The 6,362-nt window shown below is 45.8% G+C and overlaps 1 protein-coding gene across 3 annotated transcripts in view; it reads right to left on the minus strand.

The window, feature by feature from the left end:
* The window catches only part of CNTN6 (contactin 6), a 128,253-nt gene extending 123,694 nt beyond the window's left edge, over window positions 1–4,559 (minus strand). Inside the window, exon 1 of one of the 3 annotated variants that reach the window (XM_058031963.1) lies at window positions 4,071–4,559. The gene's annotated coding sequence lies outside the window, so the exon portion shown is untranslated. Of the gene's footprint in view, window positions 1–3,606; window positions 3,687–4,070 lie in introns of those variants that run through there. The other 2 variants (XM_058031961.1, XM_058031962.1) reach the window with 2 other exon arrangements.
* Between the last annotated feature and the right edge of the window lie 1,803 nt (window positions 4,560–6,362).

Here is a 6,362-nt window from a genome sequence, read left to right on the forward strand (position 1 = left end):
AACCACAGTCAGCTGGCTCAGACACAGAGCCCGAGCCAAAAACCTTTGTTATTCATTCTTTCTTTTTCTATTCTTAGCCAGCCTTCTGATGAAACCTTTTCCTCTATTCTTTTAGTATAGTTTTAATGTAATATATATCATAAAATATTAAATCAGCCTTCTGAAACATGGAGTCAGATCCTCATCTCTTCCCTCAACCTGAGACCCCTGTAAACACCATCACACAAAATTCATCCCAGCCAGGTCCTACATTCCCAGTGTGAATCACAGGGATGGGAATTAAAATCAGGTGCTGCTCAAAGGTACACACTTGGTATTTACCCTCATTTTTCCAGCCAGTCTTGCCCCATTTAATAAGAGATAAGTTTAATAAGAGAATTTTAATACAAGATTCCTTGCAGCCGTCCCCACAAAGAGGGATATGGGATCCTCATGCTTTGACTGTAGCCATGGGAGAGCTGAATTCATTACTAAATATAAAGCATTTGTATTTTTTCTGAAGAATCTCATTTAAAAAATGGATCTTATTGGTGATCACATCAGGGTGTGCTGAAGAGAAGGAAGGATTTATAGTAGGAAAAGTAGGCAGAGTGTTTTTATTTGTTTGAGCTGCCTCAAGTGGGAGCTGGATCAGAACCCTGAGGAGGGTTTTTGTGTACCTGGGTCATTCATGTTTGGATATAGCCAATAAACCAGTTCCTGGGAAACCAATTCCACTCCTTTCCATATTATTATGTTGTGCAAAGAGCAAGGACAGAACACAGCTCCTCTCATCATTCTGATGTTTTCCATCTCTTTTAACAAGAGCATTACAGCAGATGCTGTCAGGAATTTTAATAAAACAAACTGCTTTTCTGACTCACTTGGTCCTTTCCTTCTGGTCTTCACAGGCTAAAAATACATCTGAGGGTGTAAGTGAGGGAAATTATTCTTCTTCCCCCCAGCTCCTTCCTCCCATCCCTCTCTCAGTGCTCCCCTCAGCACTGCATGCTCTGGAGTTGGAACTCCTAGAGGAAACCCAGAACACAAAAACCCCAAAAATGAATAAAGAGATGAGATCAAATAATGAAATTTCTTGGGTTGGAAGGGACCTTAAAGCTCATCTCACCCCCATAGGCAGGGACACCTCCCACAGTCCCAGGCTGCTCCAAATCAGCCCCAATGTCCAGCCTGGCCTTAGGCACTGCCAGGGATCCAGGGGCAGCCACAGCTGCTCTGGAATTCCGTCCCAGCCCCTTCCCACCCTCACAGGGAACAATTCCTGATTCCCAATATCCCATCTAAACCTACTCTTTTCCCAGTGGGAGCCATTCCCTGTGTCCTGTCCCTCCATCCCTTGTCCCCAGTCCCTCTCCAGCTCTCCTGGAGCCCCTTCAGGAAGGGCATTAAGACAGATCAATCATTTTTCCCCAAAAAATTTTGGGAAGAATCCCCTTTGCCCTCCAGAATAAAAGCAGCAGGAAGTGCTGAGCAGTTTCCTCATCCAGCAGGAAAAGCCCCAGCTGGACCTTCTGCACCAGGAGCTCCTTGGAGGAGAGGAGACAGAGCTGAGAGCACAAAGGTATGGAGAAATTCCAGCTTTTCCTCACTGCTTCTCCTCCAGCCTCTGAAACTGAGCAGTTCAAGTCCCCATGAGGGATTTTAGTGCAGAAATACCTTGCTGGCTCGTTGCTCTGTGCTGACCTGATGTGTTTAGCACTTTCCTAGCTCCAGGTAGGGTTTCTATAGCTCTGATGCTCTGTCTCACACTTGTGTGTGGTTTTTTACTCCAAAAGATGAAGAATTGTTAAGTACAGTGCCCAGATCTATTTTAATTTGGGTTGTTCTTGTTTGCTGTGATTAGGGCACTTGAATATGCTTTGTTCTCTTTTTAATGTGTTTATTTTTTTCCTTGAATATTCTCCACTTGTGGAACGCCTTTGTGTAAATAAGAGACTTGTGGAGCCTGATCGTTTTTGGATGCAAACAGGGTCACCCACTCACCTAAATTCTGCTGTGTCTGGGGCTTTTTGTGTGTCCCAGGGATGGTTTTTGCCAAGCAGGGAGTTGTAGCTGTAAAACTGAGCCTGGATTTCTTCGTGTCTCCACTTCTCCTGGAGACAGACGAAGTTACAAATTTCCCCAAGCACAGAGTTATGGCCAGCCTGAATGCAGCCCTTGGGAAGAAGGAATAAATGACTTTTTGGGCCAGACTTGCTGGTTTTCCTCCTCTGCAAGAGCCTCCCCTGCTCCAGAGACAGAGGCTGGGGACAAGCAGGGCACCATTAAAATGGTTTTTGTGTCTCTCTGTCCCTGAGGAAGGTGAGCAGAGGCCAATCTGTGGCAAATCTTCTGCAATAAACTCAGTTTTTAACAGAAGGAATACTTCAACATGCAGTTTTGGGGAGGAAAATACAAATTTGATGCTGTTTCATACAGCTGATCTCTCCCCACACACTCACAACATATATTCTAATGAAAATTCTCAGCTCAAACACAAACAGTGCTTTGAGCCACCCAGCTTTGTGTTTTAAGGCCCCTTGGGCACACCGGCACCTTGTTCTGTGAGGGAAATACTTGCTCCAAAGGCAAGAAATTCATTTTAGGGTAGCTTATTATGCACCACAAACCTTTTTAATAGTGGTCATAAAGCTGGAAGCAAAGGGAAAGAGACATGGCTCCTGCTTGATTTAAAGCACTTAGTTTGTTATGGATTATTTATAATTTTATCCTCAGCATGGAAGGTAAAACTTGTAATCCATGGCCAGCAGTACCTCACCAGCATCTGAAACCCACAGCTGCAAACATTGGGGGGTTTTATTTTCCTTTTTTTCCACGATAAAGTGTGATCTATGGTTGTTGCTGACTTCATGGAGGTACTGATTTGGGACTTTTTAGTGCCATAAAACCCACGAAGCAGAGACTTGTGGAATGTGAAACACTGACACAGTGCCTCTGGAGCACCACAGGCAAAGCTGGCCGATGGAGATGGGTTATTTGTGGGGATTTGTGGTGCCTGGAATTGCGAACACTGCAAGGTTTAATGGCACACACTGAAAAATTCTCTGAACTTTCAGGACTTTGTGTGGAAGTCGCAAGTCTCCTTTGTTTGGGGAAGAAAAATAAAAAGGGAGGTGGAAATGCTACTTCAAGGAGTAAATATTTGGATTTTAACTCACAATATTTATCTGCAAAGGGTTGCAGTGCTGATGAAAGGACAAGTAATTGTTACTTGCAGAGTGTTTGCATCTTGCTTGATCATTCAGCTCCATAAATGCTGCAGGAAATTGTCAGCTTGGAGCACCCTGCTGGAGGAGCCCCTTCCCACATACAACAACCCTCTGAATCCCAGGATTCACCCCAAAAGCACCATGGGAACGTCTGATTTAACAGAAAGTTCTAGTCAGGCACTTGCTTCTGGAAGCACAGACTTCCCAAACTTTTGATAAAGTATCCCATCCTTTAAAGCTGTGTCATGCAGTGTAAATAAACAACAATATCCAAACTAACACTCCTGCAGGTCCTTGGGCGCAGACCCAAAGTTCAGCACAGGCTGTGAACCTGCTTTATATTTTCCTCTGATGATTCAAATGAGCAACAGGGAAAAACTTTCCTTTTAGGACTTACCTACGTTTCCCTGCAGATTTATATTTATTGCTTTTCCACCTTCAGCTGGCAGAAATGAGGTTAGGCTCTCATTACCCACTCCGGCTTTTCACACGCTGCAGAAAGTCGTTGGGAAGTGCCAGAATTAGCACTGTCATGCTCTGTGTGCCCGTTCCACTGCAGCAGGGAGCTGAGATAGCCCCAGTGATGTACCTGTGGTGCCTGTGGCCAGCGCAGGCTGGCCTCTGCTTGCCTCGCCCTCACTCGCATACAAATCCATCCCACACCTCCTTTTCTGCCCAGAACGCGCCCGTTTGCAGCATCAGCCATTTCCAGGCACGCAGGAGAAATAAAGCAGCCACTTTTCCCCCCTTCTCTCCCCCTCATGCAAATGAAAAGCAGCGAGGAAGGATAAAAAGCCAGCCCAGCGAGCGCGGCTCCCCAGCAGCATCCTCACGCAGCAGCCAGCACGCGTCTGTACTTACAGAGCAGGGACGTGTCTGGGGTCTCCACAATTTCCCGCAGGACTGTTGGGAGCTCCCAGCGAGGCAGAACGGAGCCGTGTGGAAGGTCTGTGCAGCTGGGAGATAATGGAACTGTTTTCCCAGCTGGGACCACGAGCCCTTTATCCGCGGAGCGTTGCGCGGCTCTTCGCCGGCGCTGAGCGTGAAACGCGCTGCCTTCCCCACGCTGCTCCAGCCAGAACCCGCACAATTAGTGCCTCAATCAGATAAACAGCTCCTGCAGTTTGTGCACAGCCCCGTCTGGAAATTGGGGATGTATAGAAACCAGCTCTGCCTGGCTCATCCTTCAGGAAAGCTGAGCGAGCGAAAGCGCAGCTGTCAGAGCGGAGCATGAAAGATTAAATGTGCTCTTGCTGTTCCTCTCGTGCAAATATGAGCTCCTGTCAGGTAATCACAAACCTCTCTCCTCAAAAACTGGGTCACTGCACTGGGCTTCGGTTTGGAGCAGGAGTGGGAATAGTTTTGTTTGGTCCTGGTCCCCACAGCCCTGTCAGGCTCAGTTTGTGGGGTGGGAGCTGTCATTGAATCCCATCCAGCCCTGAGTGACCTCTGCAAACACTCAGCTGCCCCTTCCTATGTCACATATTGAACAAATGTAAATTTAAATAGGGAGGGGAGACTTGCTTGTCTAAAGTAGCACTGACATAAATTCTGATTGTACTCCAAACCTTCTTGGATTTCCATTTTTCCTCTTGGGACTGCTTCAGCAGAGGAAAGGCAGAGCCAGGCAGGGGAGAGTCCTTCCCTTAGTGAGAAAAGTTACTTGAGTGTATCACTGAGTTCCAGAGTGGTTTGAGTTGGAAGGAAATAAAAGCCCATCCAGTGAGCATGGGCAGGGACACCTTCCTCCATCCCAGGGTGCTCCAAGCCCAACCTGGCCTGGGGCACTGCCAGGGATCCAGAGGCAGCCACAGCTGCTCTGGAATTCCAGATCCCACGCACTTCCAGCTGCTCTGGGAATTCCATCCCAGCCAGGAATTCCATCCCAATATCCCGTCCAACCCTGCCCTCTGGCACTGGGAGCCATTCCCTGTGTCCTGCCCCTCCATCCCTTGTCCCCAGCCCCTCTCCAGCTCTCCTGGAGCCTTCTCTGATGACGTTGGGAGCACCTCAGCTGTCCTGCTCTGCCCTTGGGCTAGGAAATGGGGACAGCAGGACGTGGAGCCCCTGGAATGTGCCCACAGGTGCCCAGCAGCCCCATTCAGAGCTCTCCCCCTGATTAACATAAACAATTTTGCACTTTTCTTCCTGTGAGCTTCTCAAATGAGCTTTAGTGACAATTAATTAAGCCTTGCAGCACCTTCTAAAGGAGATAGGCATTATAATTAGCAGCTCCATTTTTAATTACGAATAAAATTTAAAATGGAATTTTAGGTATTTCCTCATTAAAATTTTCTTCTAAATAATTATGGGGCTTTTTCTAAGTGGTATCAAGAGTAAATAGACCAAAAGTTGCTTGCAACAGATTAGCCCAAGCTTCTTGTAGCCAATTTTAAAAGTTTATTAAAAATTTAGCCTCTTCTATGTCAAAAGAAAAGAATTTCCTTATGCATTTCTTATTCCCAGAATTCCCAGAGCAGCTGTGGCTGCCCCTGCATCCCTGGCAGTGCCCAAGGCCAGGTTGGACATTGGAGCACCTGAGACAGTGGAAGGGGTCCCTGCCATGGCTGGGGTGGCTCTGGGTGAGATTAAAGGTCCCTTCCAACCCAAACCTTTCCATGGTCTCAGTTTTTTCATTCAACAAAGATGAAACACTTCTACAGCTGAATTTTGAACTTCTGAACAGCTGAATTTTCTTTTTATTAGAACTTGTAAAGTTCTGATTTAGATTTTTCTGAACTATCTTGTACCCTAGTAAAGATTCTGCCCATATATTTGAGAAACGACAGAGAAAGTGGTGATAAATTTGAGTATCAAACCAGTCTTTTCCTAGAGGTCAGGATAAAATATTTGCACGTTACACAAATTTTCTGGCTTTTCCTGGTACCCTGTCAAAACAAAAATTCATTGAGATCAGCATTTCTTTGTCAAAGATTTTGCTTTTGAAGAATTGTGGTATTCTATCTGAAAAAAAGAAAAGAATGTGTGGTGGTGTTTTCAAGGGTCCCAAGATGAGGGAAGAGATGAGAATCTTGAGTCCATGTTTCAGAGGGCTGATTTATTATTTTTTTATGTATACTATATTAAAAGAATATTAAAACTATACTAAAAGAATAGAGAGAAAATTATTTCATCAGGAAGCTAACAAAGAAG

The sequence above is a fragment of the Melospiza georgiana genome, chromosome 11 (assembly GCF_028018845.1).
Source record: "Melospiza georgiana isolate bMelGeo1 chromosome 11, bMelGeo1.pri, whole genome shotgun sequence".
In the NCBI taxonomy this organism is placed as follows: Eukaryota; Metazoa; Chordata; class Aves; order Passeriformes; family Passerellidae; genus Melospiza; species Melospiza georgiana.